Here is an 8021-nt window from a genome sequence, read left to right as displayed (position 1 = left end):
TGTGTTAAAGTCAGAAATCCAAATCTTTATTAAAAAACAGGCGGCGGTTACAAACAGGAAGACAAGCAGTCCATCAAACAGTCTACAGGGTCAAACATACAGAGAATTCAAACAGCAGTAAAAAATAACTGGACACTGAAAAACTTAAAGCAATGTGTGACGCAATAAAAGGAAGCAGCGCAGTATATTCACTGAATTATCATCAATTACAAAAGAGAAAAACGACGATTTTTAAGGATTATTTTCTTAAATGCAGTTAGAGTGTGGCTGGTAAAGATGGAAACATACAGAATGTAAACTGTGTGAGTTTGTGAACTTTGTTAGTAACAAATGAGGTAAAAACCCAAAACAGACAAAACAGAGAAAGAGGCTCTCAGTATTCATTAATTATTAGAAAGAAAAATTCTGGTCGTGGATTTTTACAGTCTTAGTTCCGCTCGCTGTCATCATTATAATCATCATGATCAATGGCGAGGTCCTGAGGTGGGCGGGGCTGTCTCTGGTGATGTCACCATGAAGGAACAGCATCTGGCACGTGTTGGTGAAACATCTCAGTACGCTGGTGTAGTTTCCTCTCCAGCTGTTTGACATGTGACACTTGAACATTAAGGGGAAGAAGAAGAAACAGTGTTAGGTCAGGTGACCACATGGTTTCTAAAGTAACTGACAGGAAGTAACCAGGCCGTTAGAAATGGATGGCATGTGTTTAGAGGTACTGGAGTTGGGTAACTCTACTTACCAAAAGCAGAAGCACACAGATGAAGGATCAGATGCTGAATGTTGCAGGAACATGCTCATGTGTGGTGGTCATTCAGTGCTGCAGGTTAGACAGTCCAAGACTGATATGCTGCCCATCTGAGAGTTTGAAAACACACATGCAAAGATTTATTTTGTGTTACAGTCAAAGTTGGATGTTCATTTTTGTCCTTTAAAAATGTTTGTGTATTTGAAAGCACTAACATTTAAGGATGACTTGGATCGTCTCCTTTAAAGGGGAGACAAGTGTATCCACTGATCTACGTCACTTTACCTGGATGACGACTCCTCTCCCCCTCACTCAGAAACACTCCTAATATAACCAAGCAAATAAATAATATTGAAGATTTACTTACATCATTACAAAAACAGCAAAAACATCTTCCTTTGATTCTATTTCTCCATTCCTGCTGAACATCAGGCAACAAATATCTCAATAAATCACAGTAAAATGTAAAGCACATGTTTTCTCTGCTTTGTCTAACCTCTGCAGAGCCTCTGTCAAGAAAAACATAACTGTAAGCATAAAACAAATATACATTCATAACACGTCACTGGACAAACCTCGGTTAGTTGATTTCCTCTGTGCAGTGCAGACGAGCATCAGTCAGCAAGTCAAGGTGGTGATGGACTGGTGTCTGTTGTGACTCTGCTGGTTCTTCTGAGGAAACACCACCGTCTCTCCACACCGTCACCATCTGTGAGCACAAACTGCTGCTCTGCTCTGCCAGCATGTAGGAATCACATATCACACACAGGGGTGAAGAAACATCAGAGCTCAACTTTGGATACTTTAGATCTAAACAGATCAAAGTAGCTCTTAGTTTCAGCAATCAGTGAACAGACAAACAATGATACCATACTGATTCTGTATGAATACAATATGGTATTTTCAATACAGGTGTCAAATTAATTCATTAAAACTACTACAGATATATGTATATATATTTTTTTTGATAAATTAGTTTGCTAAATTATAAGAATTTTTTTTTTTCATTTAACAATTGCAACTGAAAGAAATTAAATATTGAACAAAAATATATTGTCACATTCTGAGCATGCTCAGCATGCTGACAGACTTGAAGTTGCTACAGATTTTAAGAAGTGATAATTATAGGGAAAAAACTTCTCTTTTTCATCCGTTTAATCAAACATTTGATGCCTCAGCTGTCTCAGTCCTGTAGCGTTCTGCAACTACAACTAACCTGAGGCTTGGATTTGGCTGCAGGTGCCCCTGTACATCCTTCTCAGCAGCACACATGTGGGTACCATTTAATCACACTTCTTCCTGAGCTTTGCTTCATCACAAGACCAAAGGTGGCATCCCGTGTCACGGTCATATCATCATCCAGAAGAAACATTTGAAGAAACATCATGGAGAAGAAACATTTACGCGCCTCCTGGTTTTGTTTTCTGATCCTGCAAAAAGACTGAGGACAACAAAGCCCAGAGAACACGAGATACACAACATCCAACATTCAGACTCAACAGCCTCCATAAATGAAGAGCACCAGGTTGGTTCAGTTATAGTAGATATGAGCATACTTCACATTACTGGGTATGAATAATAATGAGGAGGCAAACTTTGAAGATGCAGAGCATGATGTCCCACCATCAGACTGTAAACAAACATCCACCAGGCTTCTTTGTTGCCAAAATTGATGATTCTCCTATCAGGGATCAGTAGAGTGTATTAACCTGTGGTATAAGCAGCAGTCACTGAAATATTACTGTTTCAGATAAGAAATCTAGCACATAAAAGCCAGGGTGGGAGGGATCTCTGCAAACTGACTTACCTCTGCAAGTGTGAAGCTCAACAAAAATCTGACTCTCCAGTCACTGACAAACAAAAAACTCCAGCTGGGAGATAGAAAACGCTGTCTGGGTCTTGCTGGATGATGCTGGTCAGAGTCCACACATTAGCAGAGTGCTTCTTGGTCCCACTGACCCATGTGGACAGCGACTGTGGAGAACTGTTCTGGAAAACAGAGAAGAGAATTAAAATAACAAAAAACCAAACAGGATTTCCACAAAGACTCTCTTGGAATCAGCAATCAAAAAAAATCACTGGTTCATATTAAATATGAACAGGTTCCTTAAATGTACGCAGTTCAGATCTGATTTAATTTAATTTCCTTCACACAGCACATTCGTCCAGGCTGACAGGTAAACATAGAATTAATCTCAGGTAACATGACTCATAGTAGAGATTCAGTAAGAAAGATTACTAGCTCTAATATTATTACCACACAATCCAAGGACACACCAACAGCTCAGATTTGTAGAACTATTTAAACAAATGTCTTCTGAATATTCAATTCAGGTTCACAGTGGGGGGGGGGGGGGGGGGGGGGGGGGGGGGGGGGTGGTGTCGTGGAATTTTTAAAATAAAGTCTGCAACACAGAAAGAGCTGTGATCAAGCTATTTATTACTGCGCCAACACACATCAAACATCACAGTTCAGTCATGTCAGCGCTGCCACAGAGGTCGTGCTCCTCCTCCTTTATGCATTCCAAGGAAGAGGAAGTTAAACTGATCACACCACACTTCACGTGTCTCGCTATGAAACCTAACGTATCAATGGTTAAGCTGTTTTGTGCCCTTGGCCTTATCAGCACCTGTAAAGGGAGTTGTTTTCTCAAACTGCTGACGCTGAAGTAAGTTCATCTAGTTTTAGAAACTTTCACTGAACAGTAACAGTGTCACAACTAAGCACATGCATAAGCACTTAAATACTTTAAATGAGAATAACAGAACATTTCTATTACAGAGGCTAGAGCCTGTCCCAGTAGTCATAGGTAGAGCACACCTGGACAGGTCACCAGTCTGTCAGAGGACTAACACAGAGACAGACATCAGAGTAACAAATCTATTTAAAATTAATGTAAGTTTGCTGCAGCTGTATGTATGAACATGTGTTTCTGTGCTCACAGTCCACCTCTCAGGAACCTGCAGTTGACTTTTAGTCTACTTTAAACAGACCTCACAAAAGGCTGATGTGGCTGGATCAGTAGTCTGATTTGAGTACGATACCTTTGGCCAGGGATTAATCTGGTGCATCGCTTCACTGCAGTCTTACGTATTTTCCCCACACCTGAATAAAAAATACTGATACATACAAATAACAGCTTCAGCTGATGCAGCCTGACTCAATCCTAGATGTTCAGCACACAGAGACACAGAGGTACTGTTTAAAGTTTAGTGTTAACCTGAGTCACTGATCATTTGCAGTATTACAGAGTCTGGCAGTCTTTGCATGATGTCCACGTCACTGTACGTTTCTAGCTGACTCTCAGGTGTGACAGGTGTGCCAGCAGGAAAGAGTAATAATAACCTGCATCCTGAGGTTTGTCATGCAGGATTAAAGGAGCCAGGCTTTGTTCACACAGCTAGGATTGTATTTTACACTGACCCTGGGTCAGTATAAGTATCATACAGTTTAAACGAAGCACTGAAACTTGCACATATTTATTACAGATGCACTGAAGCTAATCGAGATATTTGCTGTCAGTCTGTGGCTGCGATTAAACACTTTACTGGAAACTTTATTAACCAGTAACTTCATCAGTCATGACAGAAGCTAATATTTCTGTGCTAACATCGTTTAACCAGTAACAGCTTTACTCCAATATAAGCTAACGTTTACACCGTAACTTTAAGCTAGCACCATAAAGACGGTAAAACACGTAATAACATCTACAAATGCATCTTAAAGCTCTTATATTAGCACTCGGTGTATTACTAAGATAACCACATTAACATTACTGACACTCGCTGACTTTTAATAGTCATTCTATAAATGCTGTCCGTTTAAATGGTCTTACCTGTAAACACTGCATATCCACCGGATTCCAGCCAGAGTGGATTCTGGAGTCTTCCACGCTCCTGTTAGTGATCCTCCATCTGGATGGATGAGAACAACCTTCTGAACAATCTAGCAGGAGATGTTCCATATCTATGGGACTGGTTTGTGCTAATAACGCCCATTGTATGGACTGATAACAGCCGAAGCGGGTGAATAAAGTCACCCAGTAGCTAGCTGTGCCATTACCCAGCATACATCACTCCCTCCGTAAATGCAATAAACCATACAAAAGTATTGTTCTACCTGTTTTTCAGGTAGTTGTTTACATTATATAATTTATTGTGTTCTGTATACGTCACTACAATGTGATTTGGAAAATGTCTAAATATACCGACAAAAGGCACTTCCGCGGCAATCTCTTCAATCGGAGGACCCTTCACGTCAATTCCCGACGCGAGAGGGGTACCCTGCGCGTCCATAAGTGCAGCAGAGGGAGCCTGACCATGCGTCACACGTTTGACGAGTTGGGAGTGAGAACGTGTTGACTGATTGTATCTCTTGTACTTTATCAACGCAGTATCTAAAAACTTTGCACCATAGTGGTTAAAATCTCATTCTAATAAGAGTTAAAAGCGCATTCGGTTATTAGGTTTACAGGGTTATTGAATTATGGTTAACGGTTGGTAGAATTGTTTTTAACATTATCTGCCAATTACATCTGCCACCCTTCTCCAAATCTGTGCCCCTACCTGGCCCCCTCAACAAAAATTTTCTAGACACGCCACCGGGTGTACTATAGTACCAAGTCAGCAGAGAATAGACTCTTTTTTTGGACAGCGCTCATGTTTCCATGTGGTTTGACTGTTTTGTTTTGGGGTTTTTTTTTTTGGGGGGGGGGGGGGGGGGGGGGTGTAAAATCCTAATACAAACACCAAAGTTGTGCTCATTCTTCTTATTCTATGTTCCACAGCAATCAGATTGTGGACTCTACATTTGTGTCATAAAGATAAAGATAAGTTAAAGCAACGAACGTTTGCCACTCTTGTTAAATGAATATAAGGTCACAAAAGACTGTAGTGTTTACATATTAAAATAAGATCAGGTCTAACATTTTTCTGTTCTTTCCCCAATATATTAGCATCTCATGCCAGAAGGTGCTATCACTGAAACATTATTCTTGGTGAATTTGTTAAATCTGGATCGTCTGATTGGTTATGGCCTTTGCCTATGCTTTCAGAATGAGAAGGATTTAGTGAGAAAGTCTTCAGCATGTTAATGTCACTGATCCTTTGTCACTGAAGGAAGATTTTAAAGTAACAATTTTTTTCATTACAGTGAATAAAACATATTTATATGCTACAGATATAACAACTAACAACCGAAAAGCTAAATGATGTTATTTAATCAGAGAAGTCAGGCATGGATGCAATTCTAAATAAGTAGGTTTGATGTGTTTGAATAAACACCAGTACTTGAAGTTTGGATCCCTCTATGCTTATGGATCTATGACAGAAGTATGAGCTCAAACTGACATAGCCTACCTTGTGCACAGAGAAAGCAAAAGCCAGATGTGTTTTGTATTCATACCATCAGTGTGCAGTTGGCGCATTGTGTGCTTAGTAGATGTTGGCTTGTGTGTACTGTTTGATACGGAAACACTATTTTTACGAAGGTGTGAAGAGTTAATCTAGCTGTGTTTGCTTTTGCAAGAGAACTAAAATGTTTTGATAATTGGGTGACAGGTTTTCTTATTTGTGTGAAGAGTTTTGCAAAATTAGCCAATAGTTACAATAAATGTGCTTAAGCAATCAGAAAAAACTGTAATACAACATATGTTAAAACCTAACTTGTTTTGTTTTGTTTTGTTTCGTTGTGTTTTTTTTATTTATTTATTTTTTATTTATTTATTTTGTTTGTTTGTTTTTGTTTGTTTGCTTCTTGCTTTTGGTTGTTGCATCTCTGTATTTGCTGTTATAAAATGCAAAATCTAATAAATACTTGAATTATAAAAAAAAAAATAAAAAAAGATTACCTACACACTACCTTATCTTGCAGTAGAATTGTTTATTTGTTTCCTATAAAACTATTCTATTCTTATTCTAATAACAGGGGAATTACACAGTTAGTCTTGGGCAATATTATAAATTGTTAGTTTCAGTGTATAGATGATAACAATACAAAACTTAATTCTTTAAAATCAGCATATTGCTTTCTCACTGTGTTCTAGAAGTTGAAGGTATTTCTTTAAGGAAGCAGTCAGTGCAGGAAGTTAAAAAGGCAATTAAACACATAAGCTTTATAAAACAGAACAGCTGAAGCCTCCACTGTTTTTTCAGTTGGTTTACATCAACCCAGACAATGGTTTAAAAATATAGTATAGCTTGTCTAGTGTGTGCTGAACCTTAATTGTGTTAGTGGTGCCACCAGCTGTCAGGCTGTCTCACTGTTGCACATGAGCAGTCACCATGTGGAAAGTGGACGCAATCACTGATGGCACTTTTGCTTTGGGGCTTGCCATAGCGATTCAAAACAGAAGAAAATAAAAAAGACTTGGCAGGAAAAGAAAGATGATTATTTTGAGCACTTGAGCAGCCATCTTAATGCTGCCAAACAGAGAAGTATAAATATTTTCCCTTTGGAATGGGCAAAGCTGATGTTTGCTAAATCAGTTGCATTAGATGCATAAGATGCACACTCACAGACCTCCTCCGCCTGCCTCCCTCCTCACCACAACCACCACTAAATAATTCGGTCAGATCATGCAAAGAAGCATGACAGCCACTCTGATCTTGAAAAAATAACTGTGCCCCTTAACTCAGAGCTTGTGTATGTCCTGTCGTTTTTGTGGCGTAAACTGGTTGATTCAGACTATTTCTTTGTGCGCCATATCATCTTGTGATATACGCCAAGCTATTCTTTACAAGTTAGCATACATATAACTCTGACATATATCATATAGCAGGTTTGTCTTTATCATTGTGAATGTCATATAGAGAGCCTCATTGGAGTTTGTTTGCTGGCATTAAAGTAGAATACCAGATGAGTATGATATTGATTATTATCTTATAACACCTGCTTCTCTTGTGTTTGAATAAAAAGGTTGTGTGAATGAGATTTGATTAATAATATTATTGCTTGAATTATTGGCTGTATAGGTTTTGTGAGTCCCCCCTTCACTGTGTAAACCCTTACTGCTATTACATCCTACATCAATTAAAACTGTAAACTGTTAAAACTCACAAACACCACAAACCCATCCAAGCACATGTCTCGTGTAGTACTAAATGCACAATTTTCTCCACAAGGCATGGAGAGTAGCCCTGAACAATGGCAAAGGTGATTTTTTTTAACTAAAAAAATGATATTAAAGACATTCAGAAACATTAGATTTCTGTGTTATCTCTTTTTTCTAAATAGTAATGCATGAAAATGAAGAAAGTATGGTTAAAAAAACAAGTT

The 8021-nt window shown here is 38.6% G+C and overlaps 1 long non-coding RNA gene across 3 annotated transcripts; it reads right to left on the bottom strand.

Moving 5' to 3' along the window:
* LOC143420760 (uncharacterized) lies at nt 1-5100 on the bottom strand. 3 transcript variants are annotated; one of them, XR_013100479.1, is made up of 8 exons: nt 4954-5100; nt 4582-4660; nt 2553-2734; nt 1962-2454; nt 1321-1480; nt 961-1069; nt 740-855; nt 1-597 (listed from the first exon to the last, which is right to left on the bottom strand). It is a non-coding gene; the product is annotated as an uncharacterized LOC143420760 (long non-coding RNA). The 3 variants fall into 3 exon arrangements; XR_013100477.1 differs by having other exon boundaries at nt 4582-5100; XR_013100478.1 differs by having other exon boundaries at nt 2553-2729; nt 4582-5100.
* Nucleotides 5101-8021: the final 2921 nt, after the last annotated feature.

Source organism: Maylandia zebra, linkage group LG10 (assembly GCF_041146795.1).
Source record: "Maylandia zebra isolate NMK-2024a linkage group LG10, Mzebra_GT3a, whole genome shotgun sequence".
Classification (NCBI taxonomy): domain Eukaryota; kingdom Metazoa; phylum Chordata; class Actinopteri; order Cichliformes; family Cichlidae; genus Maylandia; species Maylandia zebra.
Note: the sequence above shows the minus strand (reverse complement) of the source record. Positions and strands in the feature narration are given on the sequence as shown.